The sequence below is a fragment of the Papio anubis genome, chromosome 5, assembly GCF_008728515.1.
Source record: "Papio anubis isolate 15944 chromosome 5, Panubis1.0, whole genome shotgun sequence".
In the NCBI taxonomy this organism is placed as follows: Eukaryota; Metazoa; Chordata; class Mammalia; order Primates; family Cercopithecidae; genus Papio; species Papio anubis.
In genome coordinates this window covers 107,186,494-107,204,065 of record NC_044980.1, presented here as the reverse complement: position 1 = coordinate 107,204,065, position 17,572 = coordinate 107,186,494, and the positions used below count along the sequence as shown (strand labels likewise).

Below are 17,572 nucleotides of genomic sequence, written 5' to 3'. Positions count from 1 at the left end.
TAAGAAATGCTGGATAAATAAATTTCCTTGTTATTTCTTAGTTAACAGTGACTATCCTAATCACTAGATAGGTCATAATATCAATTAAATGTGCTTGTGGAAGCTGAGAATACCAAAGCATAATGCAAGTGAATGTACGACACAGTCACCTAAATAATAAGTCATTGCAGCAGCATAATTTTGCAGTTCCATAGAGTCCAGATAACTTTCCTCTTTGGTAACTTCTGCAGAAAAATGTTCTATTACATAGTTGTTTTCTACTATCAAAGGTCTTTTTTTTTTTTTTTTGAGACGGAGTCTCGCTCTGTAGCCCAGGCTGGAGTGCAGTGGCCGGATCTCAGCTCACTGCAAGCTCCGCCTCCCGGGTTTACTCCATTCTCCTGCCTCAGCCTCCCGAGTAGCTGGGACTACAGGCGCCCGCCACCTCACCCGGCTAGTTTTTTATGTATTTTTAGTAGAGACGGGGTTTCACCGTGTTCGCCAGGATGGTCTCGATCTCCTGACCTTGTGATCCGCCTGTCTCGGCCTCCCAAAGTGCTGGGATTACAGGCTTGAGCCACCGCGCCCGGCCTATCAAAGGTCTTAACACCTGAAATGATTTTTTTTTATCATAGCACATATTTTAACGCTGAAATTGAGGAAAAATATTTACTTGTATTTTCTACATAATCCTGACCCTCAATGTTGCTTGTTTATTCATTTATTTATCCAGTATACTAAATACTATGTGGCAGGTATTGGTCTACATACCAGCCATACAGCAGCATTTATGACAAACAGAGAATCTGCCCATTGAAACTAACTTTTGCTAGGAAAAAAAAAAAGAACGAAAGAAAAACAACATAGTCAAGAAAGCAGACTTAAAGAAATCGAATAAAGTAATTATGCTTTTGGACACTGTTATGAAGGAAAGAAACGAGATGAAACAGAGAATAATATATTAGAGATGACAGTAGATGTGGTCATCAGGGAAAACCTCTGGATAAGTACCATTTGATGTAAGATCTGGACTAAGAGAAAAGCCAGTCGTGTAAACAACCAGGGGAGTAATATTCTAGCCACAGGAAACAGCACCTGTAAATACCCTGGGCTTTATAAAAGCCCTAGCATGCATAAAGAAATGAAGGAACATCAGACTGGCTGAAACTTAATGATCAAGGGGCAGCATGAAAGGAGATCAGTTTGCAAATAAGTTTGAAGAGACCAACTGGGACCATATAAGCAGGCCTTTGTTGACCATAGTATCCAGACAGGATTTCAATCTAAGCCCAGCGGGAACCCACTGAAGGGTATTAGGCAGAGGAATGATGTCATCTGATTTGTAGCCTGAAGAGCTCATCCATACTGCTCTGGGGAAAATAGGGTGAAGAGGGGCAAGTGTGGAAGGAAGGATAAAAGTTAGGAAGCTCTACTGCATTTGATTGGTTGTGGTACCTTATCACCTAAAATGGGGGACTGTCATGGAAATGCAGACAATGAGTGCATTGGACATGAAGTTTGGAGATCTTACAACATCCCAAATTCTCTAGGTCACAGCTAAAGCAGTGTTAAGAGAAAAGTTTACAGCACTAAATGCTCATGTGAAAAAGTTAGAAAGATCTCAAATTTAAAACATAACATCACACCTACAGAAACTAGAGAAACAAGAGGAAACCAACCTGAAAGCTAATAGAAGACAAGAAATAACCAAAATCAGAGCTGAACCGAAGGAAACTGAGAAGCAAAAAACTATATAAAAGATCAACAAGTCAAGGAGTTGGCTATTTTCAGGAATAAATAAGATAGACCACTAGCTAGGCTAATAAAGAAAATAGAGAAGATCCAAATAAACACAATCAGAAATGACAACGGGGATATTACCACCAACCACACAGAAATAAATAAAAAAATGCAAACCCTCAAAGGCTACTATGTACATCTCTACGCACAAAAGCTACAAAACTCAGAGGACACAGAAAAATTCCTGGAAATATACAATCTCCCAAGATTGAACCAAGAAGAAATGAAATGCCTGAACAGACCAATAACAAGTTCCAAAATGAAATCAGTAATAAAAAGCCTATCAACTAGAAAAAGTACAGGACCAGAGGAATTCACAGCCAAATTCTATCAGATGTATTAATGTAAGTAAGAGCTGATACCATTCCTACTGAAACTATTTCAAAAAATTGAGACGGAGGGACTTCTCCCTATCTCATTTTAGGAGTCTAGCATCAACCTGATACCAAAACTCGGCAAAGACACAACAAAAACATAAAACTTCAGGTAAATATCCTTGGTGAACATTGATGCAAAAATTCTCAACAAAATACTAGCAACCAGAATCCAGCAGCACATCAAAAAGCTAATCCAACACAATCAAATATGCTTTATCTCTCGGATGCAAGGTTGGTTCAACATATGTGAATCATTCAACGTGATTTATCACATAAACAGAGGTAAAAACAAAAATCACATGATCATCTCAATAGATGCAGAAAAGGTCTATGGCCATACCACCCCGAACACACACAATCTCATCAATACATGCAGAAAAAGCTTTTGGTAAAACTCAACAGGCCATCATGTTAAAAATCTTCAACAAACTAGACATTGAGGAAACATACTTTAAAATAATAAGAGCAATCTATGACAAACCCCTAGCCAACATCATGCTGAATAGGCTAAAGCTGGAAGTATTCCCCTAGAAAACTGGTACAAAACAAAGATGTCCTCTCTTACCACTCCTATTCAACATAGTACAGGAAGTCTTAGCCAGAGCATTCATAAAAGAGAAAGAAATAAAAGGAATCCCAACAGGAAGAGAGGAAGTCAAACTATCCCTGTTTGCAGGTGAAAGGATTTTATACTTAGAAAACTCCATAATCTCTGCACAAAAGTTCAATGATTTAATAAACAACTTCAGCAAAGTTTCAGGAAACAAAATTACTCTATAAAAATCAGTAGCATTCCTATACACCAACAGCATTCAAGGTGAGAGGCAAATCAAGAACACAATCCCATTCATAATAACCACAAAAAGAATAAAATAGCTAGGAATACAACCAAACAAGAAAGTGAAAGATCTCTGTGATGAAAATTACAAAACACTGCCCAAAGAAATCAGAGATTACATAAACAAATGGAAAAGCATTCCATGCTCATGGATAGGAAACGGCCACATTGCCCAAAGCAATTTACAGAATCAGTGCTATTCGTATCAAACTGTCAATGACATTCTTCACAGAAATACAAAAAACTATTTTAAAATTCACATGTAACCAAAAAAAAAAAAAAAAAAGTTGAATAGCCAAAGCAATCCTAAGCAAAAAAAAATCCAAAAAAACAAAAAAGAACCCAACCAATACTAGAGGCATCACATTACCCAATTTCAAACTATGCTACAAGGCTACAGAAACCACACAACACGGCACTGGTACAAAAACAGATATAAAGTTCAATGGAGCAGAAATACAGAGTTCTACACAGTGCAGACATAATGCTACACATCTACAACCTTCAACAAAATTGACAAAACCTAGCAATGAAGAAAGAATGCCCTATTTGATACATGGTACTGGGAAAACTGGCTAGCCACCTGCAGAAGACTGAAACTGGATCCCTTCTTTATACAATATACAAAAATCAACTCTAGATGTGTTATAGACTTAAATGTAAAACCCCAAACAATAAAAACCCTGAACTATAACCTAAGAAATATAATTCTGGACATAGGACCTGGAAAATATTTCATGATGAAGACACCAAAAGCAACTGCAACAAAAACAAAAATTGACAAATGGGACCTAATTAAACTAAAGAGTTTCTGCACAGCAAAAGAAACTGAACACAGTAAACAGACAACCTATAAAAAGGAAGAAAATATATACAAACTATGCCTCTGACGAAGGTCTAATATCCAGCATCTATAATAAACTTAAATTTACAAGAAACAAACAACCCCATTAAAAAGTAGGCTAAGACATGAACAGACTCTATTCAAAAATAAGACATACATGCAGCCAACAAGCATATGAAAAGAATGCTCATCATCCCTAATCATCAGAGAAAGGCAAATCAAAACCACAATGAGATACTATTTCACACCAGTTAGAATGGCCATTATTACAAAGTCAAAAAATAACAGATGTGGCCAGGCATGGTGGCTCACGCCTGTAATCCCAGCACTTTGTGTGGCCGAGGTGAGCAGATCACCTGAGGTCACGAGTTTGAGACCAGCCTGGCCAACATGGTGAAAACCCATCTCTACTAAAAATATAAAAATTAGCCAGGTGTTATGGTGTGTGCCTGTAATCCCAGCTACTCAGGAGGCTGAATCAGAAGAATCACTTGAACCCAGGAAGCGGAGGCTGCAGTGAGCCAAGATTGCACCACTGCACTCCAGCCTGGGCACAAGAGCAAAACTCTGTTTCAAAAAAATAAAAAACTAACAGATGCTGGTGAAGTTGCAGAGAAAAGGGAATACTTCACACTTCTGGTAGGAATGTAAATGAATTCAGCCACTGTGGAAAGCAATTTGATGGATTTCTCAAAGAACTTAAAACAGAATTACCAGTAGACCCAGCAATCCCATTATTGAGTACATACCCAAAGGATTATAAATCATTCCACCATAAAAACACACGCATGCATATATTAACTGCAGCAGTATTCACAATAGCAAAGACATGAAATCAACCTAAATGCCCTTCACTGGTAGAGTGGATAAAGAACATATGGTATATATACACCATGGAATACTGCACAGCCATAAAAAGAGTAAGATCATATCATTTGCAGCAGCGTGGATGGGACTGGAGGCCATTATCTTAAATGAACCAATGCAGGAATAGAAAATCAAATACCACATATTCTTACTTCTAAGTGGGAGCTTAACAGTGAGTACGCTTGGACACAAACAAGGAAATGATAGACACCAGGGCCTACCTGAGGGTAGAGGGTGGGAGGAAGGTGAGGATCAAAAGACTACCTAGGCTGGGCGCGGTGGCTCATGCCTGAAATCCCAGCACTTTGGGAGGCCAAGGTGGGTGGATCACGAGGTCAGGAGTTCGAGCCCAGCCTGGCCAACATGATGAAACCCCGTCTTTACTAAAAATACAAAAATTAGCCGGGTGTGAGGATGCATGCCTGTAGTCCCAGCTACTCTGGAGGCTGAGGCAGGAGAATCGCCTGAACCTGGGAGACAGAGGTTGCAGTGAGTCGAGATTGCACCAATGCACTCCACCCTGGGCAACAGAGCAAGACTCCATCTCAAAAAAAAAAAAAAAAGAAAAAAAAGAAAAGACTACCTATTGGATACTATGTTTATATGCTTATTACCTACATGATATAACCCAAACCCCCGGAGACACAATTTATCTATATAACAAAGATGCACATGTACCCTTCAACCTAAAATAAAAGTTTTTAAAAATCCATTTAATAGAGGCATACATAAAGTTTTCAATTCTTCCACAAAGAAAACTGCTGTATGGCATAGAAAAACACCTAAGTAATGTTCTCAGTTTCTCCCTCTTAATTAGTTTTCCTAGTCTCCCTTAAGAAAACAAAAGCCCTTTCTCTTGATTCACCAAATAATAAAATACTGACTACCATCTAAACAACAACAAAAGTAGAAATCTTGTCAGAACTTGCTGATGGACTGAATGTGGGAGCAATAAAAGAGAAGATGCAAACATGGCCATTGTGTTTCTACCCTGAGAAACACAGCGGATGGTAGTGCCATTTCCTAGGTACAATGGGCCCAGGGCCAGGGGGAGACCAGGAATGTAATAAACAAAAGGTTTCATTTTGGCCACTTACATCCGAGTATATACGCCAAGTGCAGGTCACTCAGAAGAGAAGTCTGGACTATTGAAGTAAATTTCAGAAAATTGTTATTTGGGTAATTTTATGAGATCAAAGGAAAAATCAGACAAAGTGAAAAGAACAAAACCGTACTCAAGGCCAAGTCCTGAGGAAGCCCAAATGCGGAGGATATTTGGAAGGTCAGGACATAACAGGATCTGAAAAGCAGCAGGCAGTGAAGCAGGAAGGAAAGAACTGTCCTAGGAGACAAGGGTAAGTGCTGTCAATTAAAAACTGTACAGTGGTATTTACCAGGTTGAGAGATACGTTAATGCACTCAATTCTATAAAGAAAATGAAAACATTCTCAACATCACAGGTGTTCAACACTCATACAATGTCAAGTATGAAAATCTAACTGTAGAAATATTCTCATTATATTCCATATAATCTTTGGAATATATATGATCTAAGTTCACTTCTAGGGGAGTTAAAGTAATGAGAAGAACTAATATTATTTAGTTCTTCTATAGTCATTTTCAATTCTGAGGCTGTTAAGAGAAGAAAGATTTTAGGTCAAAAGAACAGTTTAATCTACCTTAATTCTAGGGGATGGTTAACAGTCTTGGCCAGAGGTCTAAAGTAACTTGAAGGCATAATGCTGAATATGCCCTCAGAATATGTCCCATCACAAGCATGAACTTTCCAGTGCAACTATTTTGTATTTGCTCAGATAACCAAATATAATATACTTCAAGTTCATCATCACAGATTAGTGAGCACTGACCAGCCATCAGTGAAGAGGGGCTGGAGTTTAGCAGGAGGGGCCTGTCCACAAAGAGGTAACCTGTGTGCACCAGAAGGAGCTCGGCTGCAGAACCCCTCTCCTATCTACCTTCTGCATGTGCTTTTCCTCTGCAATGTAACTGCAAGCTCTTGCAGTCTGGGACAATTCATTAAACATCTTGGGTTTACTTTCTAGAAAATAATCCAGGGCATTGCTCAGCATAAAACTGGGGCTTAAAAATTACACACTGAAAAAAAAATTTTAGTCATGTATTTGTTAGGAAAGTAAGTAGAATAGCCAGGAAAATTCTGAAAAGAAAGAGTAACAAGGGAGAAGCAGCCACATAAATTTTAAAACAAATTAATAATTAAAACCAGGTGGTACTGGCACTTAATATAACTGAAAGCCCGATAGAACAGAAAAGAAAGTCTAAAATAGACCCAATATACTGGGAATTTCATAATAATACAAAGGTAGACTCTCAATCAGTGGGGAAAACATAGCTTATGGAAAAATGATTCAGAGACAACTAAGTAACCACCTAGAGAAAGGCAGAGTTAAACCCATGCCTCATACCCATACCAAAAAAAATTCTAAGTGTTTGAAAGATCTAGATATGAAAATGAAAATACTAACATATTAAAAGAAATCAGGTAAGAATTATGCTGTAACCTTGGAGAAAGGAAGGTCTTTTTACACAAACTTCAGAGACTTAAGATAAAATACTGCATTTTATCTTTTAATGTATTTAATGCATTTGACTGCATTAAACTTTTGTTTTCTGCAACTAACTAAAGCTACAATAAAGAGTAAAAAGACAAACACCAAACCATGGGGAAAACGTTCACAACACCTATCACAAAGGACTAATCTCTCTAATACGCAGAAGTTCCTAAACATTAAGGAAGAGACAAGCAACACAGTAGAAAAATGAATGCAGGATACAAGCCTTAGGTCATGGAAAATGAGATAAAAAGGGCTCTTAAACTTATAGAAACAGATGCCCAACCTCAATCATAAGAAGAAAATGAGATACCATTTTTTGACCTGTCAGACTGAATAGGCAGTAAAAGTTTTATAACATGTTATACCATTGAATGTATGAGGAAACAGTACTCGCATATATCTCAGGCAGAAGTGTAAATTGGTACAATCTGAGGAGAGCAATTTATCAGGCTATAAGCATACATTCTCTTTGATAATGTAATTCAATTTCCTTAGAATAAAATCTGTCATATCAATATATTTGCAAGAGTGAAAAATAGTGAATGTACATGATTATTTGTTGCAGCATTGCTTGTATATTAGCAAAAAACTGGAAATAATATGAATAATCTAGTAGGGAAATGGGTTAAATGAATTATGAATGGCCACAAAATGAATAGTATGCCATTAAACAAAAGATGAAGAAAGGTGTTATATGGTATTAAAAAGAGGTATCAGGTAAGTCCTGAGTTTTTTTTAAGCAAAGTATATGCTATTATTTGTGCAGATCTGTTAAAGGGGAGATGGTATATTTGTATTTGTATGTGCAAAAAGTATCTCTGAAAGAATACTCCAGAAATTAATGATAAAAGTCACTTAGGGGAGGTGAACTGAGTGGTTGGGCACTAGAAATGGATGGGAGACTTTTAATTATGTAATATTTAATGTTTTTTTTTTTTTTTTTACTTTGCAGATGTGAGTAAATGAATATAAGTTAGTTAATAATAAAAGCAGTTTTTATGGTTAAAAAACAGAGGAGGGAAGAATGAGAATAAACGAGGTTGTCAGACATCCAAATAAATCCTAACAGTATACATGTACACAACTTCAAAACTAGAAAGTAATCACTGACTTTCTAAATGACAGTCTACACAGCCAAACACACTGAATCAAACTTACATCTAAAATATTCTGCTTACTAAGACAAACCTTGAGCCATTATGTTACATAACTGTTTTCAACAGCATGAACAAAAATAAGTAAGATTTCTTGGTTAACCTTTAAGCCAAATACTCAATAAAACCAAGCTCTCTTTTTTTCATTCACTTACTGAATGCTTCTATTTGTAAGGTTCTGTGGATACAAGGATTAAAAAGCCTCTCAGTTTTTGATGCAGAAGAGCAATATACATGAAAGATTTATATTTAAATTTACATTCAAATGTTTCCTTGTGGTAAGTACTACAACAGAGAAACAAAGAAAATGCTGAGGAAATACAGAGGAGGTCAGAGGAGGCTCCATCATGGAACAGTATATGGTGCTTTTCCCACCAGAATCTTCACATAACCCATGACAAGGAACTTTCAATATCATTTTTAGGACATTTTTGGGATCATGACCCCAAACAAAAATGCACAGAAATGTATTCATTCAAAAAAGCAAAAAAACCTCCTTCCTTAGAAACTAGCATTTAGATGTAACAAAGTGAAAAAAAACACACACACACACATACACAAAAGAAAAAACACTACAGAAGAAAGTCAAATAATGAGGTTTTCTTTATTAATGTGTCACTAGGATTCAGTCAACAAAGAAGTGAGACTACAGTTGCCCATCACAGACCATGTCAAAAGACAAACAGAAAGGGAGAGATGACTTTTCAATGGTCTCACTGAGATTTCGTCCAAGATCCTCAGTCCAGAACTGCAGGAGGGAAAAAAACAGAAGAGCTATGTTCAGAAATCACCAATTCTGAGCAAAACTCAGAAGAAACGAGCAAAGCTGATGCTTATCATTCCCTTACCATCCATCCTGGAACCTTCCCCTCTCTTGAAGCCTCATGCCCATTCCAGCAACCCTGTTCACTCTTGCCACCCTGAAACTTCTCTGCATCCAAGGAGGAGGAATGTGAAACTAATTAAGTATTCATCAGTGAATTGTGAACTCCTCTCTGGGAGAAAAGTATGAAGAAAAAACTTGTTGGAATGCAGAAAACTGAGCTTAGATCCTAGATATGCTACTAACTTGTTATATGACCTTGGGAAGTCATTCAAACTTTGCTGACCTTATTTCTGCTATCTGTAAAAATGGAGATGTTATTTGCTGTTTCAGAAAGTCATTTTAATAACAAAATGAACATATATCATATGTTGTAGGCAACACTATGAAGTGGCTAACCCAAAAGTATTCCCATCCTTCTCTCTTGCCTATCTCCACTACAGAAATATCAGTTTCCCCAGACTCCTTTGCAGTTATGTGTAGCCATGTGATGCAGTTCCAATCTGAAATCATAAGCAAAAGGTTGCTCGAGAACTTAGTAGAATATATTTGCTTTTCTGGATTAAAAAAAGACAGACATGGCTGACATAGAACTCTTCCTTCCCTTCCTCCAGCCTTAAATAGAGGTGATACTTGGATCTGCAGTAGCCACCCTGTGACCGTGAAAAAGAGACAAAAGAGTCACAGTAATTCCAGCCCTGATATCTTAAGCCACTGAACCAGCAGCCACCTACCCCATTTGTTAAAGTTACCATCAGGTGGATTTTCTATTACTTGAGCAGCTGAAAGTATGCCTGCATTTAATTTAATAGTCATTAAAGTGCTATGTAAAGATTTATAAAAGAAAAATAACATTTATTAAGTTAAAACACTTTATGGAGAGAGCAGCCAACAATGCAAAAGAAATGCATCTCAAACACTGAAATTTAAAGTACAATAACCATTGAGTGGTAGAGTTATTTCTGGGGTGGGTGGCTTTTGTTCATGCCTTTTAAATATCAACCAACTGCTCTGAATATCTGGTAGTGTGACTCACAGGAAACACACACACACACACACACATATTTTGGAACCAGAGAAGCTTGGATTTAATTTCTGGCTTGACCACTTACTAGCTGAGTGGTTTGGGGCAATATATTTAATCTCTCTAAACTTCAGTTTCTTCCGCTACAAAAAAAATAAAAATAAAAATAATATCAACCTTATATGATTAGTATGCGTTAACACCAGCTCTGCTGTCCCTAGTAAAAGTGACCAAATGAATAACTATTAGCATTCCATGGACCTTCAAAGAGGGACAAGTAGATGAATTAAATAACTTGTGATATAAAGACAGGAAAATTAGCCATGGAAGAGGAAGAAGGGAAATTGGCAAGGAAAGACAGATCTAGACCAACATCAGTATTGGGAAAAGCTCTAGAAACTCCAGCTGCACCTATTTTTGAAAGAAGTATTCTTGTCATTTGCTAAAATAATGAGTTTCTGAAATTGTCTTCTCCTGACTTAGGCAAGAGCTTTATCTACAGGTCAAAAATCCTAGAATCATCCACCAGGATGCAGTGATAGTTAAGGTTATGTATAACAAATCCATGTTCTGCTGCTCTTAAGACTTAATCAGAAACTTACTCCCCTTTCACATGTTTCTTACCACCAGGCCCACACCTTCTGTGGTCCCACAAAAGGCACTGCATGCATGTTGACATATTATCATGCAATTATGTTCACATTCACATTACTTTGGAATTTATGCAAGTTGCCTCTAAAATTACTTTTGAACTTATCTGTTAAGATAATCATTTTCCCCTTTTTGGTTCTCTCAACAGAACTGACATCACAGAAAGCACTGTGGTGTATGGATTATGTGCCTGCACTCTAATTGAGTTAAGCAGATCTAGAGTTGATTTTCACATGCCACAATTGATGAGCTCTGTAACTGCATAAAGTTACTCAAACTTTCTGAGCTCCAGTTTCATCATCTGTTAAGGATGCCTTGTCATAGGACTACTAGGATAGTGCTCAACAAATGTTATTTTCTTTCATAATAGTTCACTTCAGCACTGTGTCAAAATCTGGCCTCCAATCAATGTAACCTTAACTATCTACAGGTAGAATAAGGAGGGATGAACACAAAGAAAAACATCACTGATTGTAGCTACTGGAAAGGATGAAAATCAAGGTTAGATGAAATGAGAAATTCAAAGCTCCTCCAAAGTCAGTTTTTTACTTATTTTAATGGTTTATAAAATTTGGTATGTATCATCAAATCATTTCTGCAAGAAGATGGGGAACCAATCATAAATAAAATAAGCCTGGCAAGGCCTCAAACCATGAAATAATTAAATATAAGCCAATGTGTTTGATTCTAAAAGTTTAATCTGAAATGATAAAAACTCTACATTTTCATTTGAAGCATTACAGTAATATTGCTACATTGCTAAAATGTATTAGCATCACCTTAGTTATTTTAAGCACCTAAAAAGCTGGCTAAAAGCTAGGTCACCATTATTATCTCATTTGCCCTTAGAAGAGTCCAATTAAAGCCCAGGCAATTGAAAGAATTTGGTCACGGTCACAGTGTGAGTTATTGAAAAACCTGAAGCTAAAGTTCAGGTCTTCAAGCATTCACATCATTTGATGGGGGCATCAGGCTGTACTGAAAAGTTGGAAGCAAATCAATATTTATAAAGCAAAAAAATGCTTACCCACTAATTTACATTATGATTTCTCCAATGTCACATCTTCATCGCTGGTCTTAGATGACCTCCTGCTTTCCGGCAAAAGCAAATATTTAAATAAACTTGCACATTACATTCAATGCCCCATGGTAACAGAAATAGACTACGTCCTAGTTTAGTCTTTTTCCAAGTTAGATATTTTTCATTCTGAAAACTTTTTTAACTTCAGTTGTATAGAACCTCAGAGTCCACGTGGTATTTGGGATGAACCTTGTAAGGCTGTTTTAAAGTATGCTTAACTCATCACATGTTAACAGGACCAGGTACTGTTCTAGCCTGTTGTGTGTATTAACTCATATAAAACACGAAGCAATTCCAGAAGGTGTATACTGTAATTATCTCCATCTTGGAGAAGAGAAAACTGAGGCTCAGAGGTTAAGGAACTTGCCAGGGTTACATGGTACAGGGCTAGCATATGAACCCAAGCAATCTGGCTTCAGAGCCTGTGTCCATAATAAGCACACTGCGACTTGTCACATACTTAGCCAGTATAAAATCTTTTTAGGAAGAACACAGAGACAATGCCAATGACAACATCAAATGAACCCATATATTCTTGACTAGTTTGGTTATCTAAGGCCCTTGCTTTCAGCAAAGGAGAAACAAACATATACAATGGGGAAAAAAAATCAGGTGCTTCAAGGAAAACAATTATTACATTAAGTAAATGAGGTATAGCAGTAAGCACTGACAGAGAGGAAGGACACACGCACGTGCGCGCACACACACACACACGCACACACACCCCACACCACCAAAAAGCAGATACAAGGTCTCAAAAAATCCAACAGTCTTAACTCATCTAATGAAAAATCAAACATTCTTACATACCTCAATTACCAGAGAACATCACTGTATTACAACACAGTGCAAAGCCTCATATTCCAAATAACAGTGTTGACCTCAACAAAGACTCTCTGGGACCTAACTGATTCTCTTTTTGAATGCGGGGTAGGGGGGTGGGGTGTAAAATCATTATTTAAATTATGTCTAAATTTTAGAACTATTCCTATCCAGATTGTTAAAATAAAAAAAAAAATTGATATAGAGTAAGTCACTGTAAACTTCAAAGTACTAAAACAAAATGATGATCAGTCTAGAAGTCTATACAGAATTAACTATCTCTCGGGGGAAAGGGTGAAAGACATTTTGAGACACACACAGATTGAGAACAGAAGTGACTGCTAAGGAATGCTCTGTGTGCAGCAAGAAGTAAACAGAAACCAGAAAGAAGGAGCTAAAGAAAGAAACAAGTAACCATGCTAGTAAGTCTAAACACAAATTGACCATACATAATTATAATTGTCAACATAACCATATGATTAATTTGGAGGAAGTCAAAAAAGCAAGGTAATGAATAAAATGCTGGACATCAATAGTATGATGGAAGGAGGAAGGGAGACAAGAATGAAGGCCTCCAAGGGTTGTTACACTGTACAGAAGAACAGAAATTCTGATCAACCTTAAACATTGTTAAATATACATATTTGCTAAAAATTTAAGAGTAACCACTAGAAGAGGGGATATAAATTGCATAACATCTAAACTGCCAGAGAAAGAAATGAATGTTTAAATATTTCACATCACCCAAAATAAGGAAAGAAAGGCGAAAGATAGAAGCAGTGGAAACATTACGAACCCAAAATAATGTCAGAAATAGGTACAAAAATAACAGTTGCCATAAAAATGCAAATGAACTAAACTATACATCCAAAATATAATGTTGAGTAGAAAAAAGCAAGTTGTAAAATAACAGGTACAGCATAGCATCTATGAAATTGAAAGAATGCAAATACTATATTGTTTATAAATATGATTCTATTTAGTGAACACATAAGAGCATGGACTGGAAGGATACACATGAGTTTCTGAATGGCAGTTGCCTCTACAGACAGAAGGAGGGTAAAGAGACTAGGAAGAAAATGAAGGCTATTTCAACTGTAATATTCTTTTTCTCCTATGATAAATATTACCTGGGTGGGAACAGAGCAGGAGAGCAAAGCCTTCTACTGCCAACTGGCAAAAAGCTAGAGAGCCTCTGAGAATGAACATCTCTGAAATGTCAGGAAGTCTAGTCTCTGAGTCTCCTCAGAGCTACAGGATGGAGGGCCTTTCTTCCATCCTTTCTAATGTACAACAAAGAGGCTCTATTGGAGCTGAAACCAATGAAGAAGCTACCAAAGAAGAAAGTCACCAGAATGATTCTTCAGGCTCAACTGCTCAGAGCCTTAGCAACTGGGAACACATGCCAGAAGCATGTGATACATGAGCCCAAAGTCTAAGAACAAAAACCACAGGGAATATTTTTTTTAGCAGTTTTTATTTTTTTTCCTAACTGAAGCTCTCAAACTTAGTTAGAATAGAGTATTATGAAACACATTAAACTCAGTTTGATAACAGTCAAGGTTAAGCAAAAATGCACTAAGCTGTAGCTCACTGTTTAATTCCAAAAACTTCCTTTTTAAAACATTCTACTTTACCATGTAATGGCTGCCATATGTTGTTACATTAATAGTTACTTCCCTGATTTTAAAATAACATGACAAAATAGACATTAAGTGGCAACTCTGTCACAAGCAGCCATGCCAATGATTAAGCACAAATCATGGGACTAGCTCTGAATACCCACATGGTAAGACCTGTTGATCAGGGCTGGTTTTGATGATTTTTAATAAAGATTATCCATTTGTATTACTTGGCTTCAGAATTAGACAAATATTCTTTCTCAATGCCATATCTTGATTAAAGAAAAAATAATGAAGTGGCCACAATGAAGTTAGGTTTTCTCTAGAACACAAGTTAGGCTCATTTTTTTCTACCCTAAATGCTATGGGGAGTGACACATATCCGGGAAGTATTTCAAGATTGCGAACTGGCCTAACATAAAAGTACAGCATCCTAAAGGTAGGATGAAGAAAGTAAGGACAGTAGAGAGAAAAAATCTACACACGTCTTAATGAGGGTTCTCCATCAAAAAGAAGAATAACCAACCTGTTGATAAATGGTGGGGGGGGCGGGGTAGCAAACAGAGACTGAAATCTCTCAGAATTCTGAGAGGCAGACAGAGTATTTGCTGACATGTTGGTCAACTACTCCCTTAACTTACAGCAACCCTTGCCCCTCCTTAAATTCCTCCATAGGTGCTTATATTACAAACACATACAATAAGAATGAGAGAAATAAATCCTGGCTCAACCTTTCAGATGGCGGGAATTTTTAAATTCTGTATTTTTGTATCACATTAAATTCAAAACTAAGGATACTACTAAAAAGTTGGGATTTGAGGCTGCATGATTTTTAAATGGCAAACAAGATAAAAAAATATGAAGCAAATTTTTAAAAAGAAAGCCATTTTACTATATATTTCTACATACCAAATTTTGGGGAAGTGATAGAAAGACTGGTTATATCCATTATAAATAATAATTCAATCAAATGTGATTGAACAATTGTTTTTTTCTGCCTATATCATATGCCAGCCCCTGTTGGACACACAGTAATCAATGAAATGGTCCATGATGTCTAAGAACTCAAAATACAAGGGAAGCAAAATCTGTGTAAATACACAATCACTATTTCATTTGAAAAGATTCCAGCGCTCTCAAGCAATGTGAGCAAGTCACTTAACCACTCTAAGCTTCACTTTTCTCAATAAGATAATAATAACTACTTTATGAAACTGTTGTATAATTACAAGATAATCCAGGTATGGCTCTTAGCAAAAAAAAAAAAGGCTGAACAATTACTCATGTGCATCATCATTATTATTTATCATACATTACATTATTATTACAGGATACTAATACAGAAGAAGGACAACTAAGTCAGCCTTTGGGGTCATGAAAAGCTTGCCAGAAGAGGGAGACCTGAGCTGAGCCCAAAGGCACCTGGGTGAAAGCAGTATATTCTAGGTAAAAGGCACAGAAAGCAGAAAGAATGGCACAGTTTTGGCTCTAGCTCTCCAAACAAGTCAACATGATTCCAATAATGTGTGTGTGTGTGTGCATGCTGTAAATAAACAATGAGGCTGAAGGAATGGGAGAGGTAAGATCACAAAGAACATTATATGCCACAAGAAAGAATTTGGCTTTTCTTTCACAGTATGCAACACTATAGGCATTGATGATGATGCCTACGGTTGATGTCAGTTACGTAAATCAAGTATTTGTAAATTTCATACATACAACAGTACAACAAAAATTTAAGGTTTGGTGGCTGGGGACTAACTTCTGTGATGTTATGAAGGAAGGGAGAAAGGGAGAGAAAGAGCAAAAGGGAGGGAAGGAAGAAAGCAAGAGAAAAAAGAGGAAGATGGAAGGAAATGAAGGAAGGAAGTAAATACAGGCAGAAAAGAGAGAAATTGGTGACCTGACAGTTTATTAACACTTCAGACTCACTAATTTTAACAGAAACAAAATAGGGCAACACATTTGCATACCTTTGTTATAAGATAGAGCATTTCAACTCACCACATTCATCTCACATTTATTAAAATAAACTTTCTTAGACAGGGACGGATCTGTACATGTAGAAAAAAACATAATTAAGACCAGTTCCTTAATGATTATTTTTGAAACTGAATAACTTTTTTTAATTTTTTTCTTTTTTTTTTTTTCTTTTTTTTAATTGAGACGGTGTCTCGCTTTGTCGCCCAGGCTGGAGGCAGCGGCAGGATCTCAGCTCACTGCAAGCTCCGCCTCCTGGGTTCATGCCATTCTCCTGCCTCAGCCTTCCTAGTAGCTGGGACAATGGGTGCCTGCCACCACGCCCAGCTAATTGTTTTGCATTTTTAGTAGAGACAGGGTTTCACCGTGTTAGCCAGGATGGTCTCGATCTCCTGACCTCGTGATCCGCCCGCCTCGGCCTCCCAAAGTGCTGGGATTACAGGCCTAAATTATCGCACCCCGCCGAAACTGAATAACTTTTTTACTTAAGGATTCACAACGTATTTGCATAGAGAAGTGGCAGAAAGTGATAGCAAATGTGTGTCACGTAGGCTCCCCCTCCCTTCCCTCTCCAGTCATGGCAGATAGGATGAATCAATCCGGTCCTTTCCCGTGCAGCCCTTCTACGGCCTAAAGAATCACTCTTAGCACTATGTATGCTCCAGCCATTTACAACCAATTGATAGGGGCTGGCATCTGAGAAAAAACCTACTGGTCGTATGCAATTAGAAGAATGTACCTCATATTCTTATAAAGATTACCAGAGATCTTTCCCTGGAGTACCATGCCACTTAATTTGGTCGAATATGTGTCTACTCTAGAGAAGTATGTCAAAGAAAATGCTGTCAGTCTTGAATCAGGAGGTTAAGATGGGAATCCCACAGTGAAGCACACTTATGGCACAGACTCAGATAACATCAAGATTTTATTACAGTCATCAGCATTCTTTCCCATCTTCCACTTCACTTTCATGGGTAATTGAGTATTGGCTTCTATTCTATCACTGTGGCTCTTTCTGAACAACCCCTAGAGTCAAATGAAAAAGAATAAATAATACATATTTCATGGAACAACTAATTATGGATAAAGATTGTTCTACAAGTCTCCTTAAATCAA

The 17,572-nt window shown here is 37.2% G+C and overlaps 1 protein-coding gene and 1 long non-coding RNA gene across 4 annotated transcripts in view; both read right to left on the bottom strand.

Moving 5' to 3' along the window:
* Positions 1–17,572, bottom strand: part of KCNN2 (potassium calcium-activated channel subfamily N member 2) — a 138,517-nt gene that overhangs the window by 98,505 nt on the left and 22,440 nt on the right. The gene's annotated exons all lie outside the window — the stretch shown is intronic.
* On the bottom strand, positions 8,226–16,606 carry LOC108586380. Its single transcript, XR_001903648.3, has 2 exons — positions 9,302–16,606; positions 8,226–9,201 (listed from the first exon to the last, which is right to left on the bottom strand). It is a non-coding gene; the product is annotated as an uncharacterized LOC108586380 (long non-coding RNA).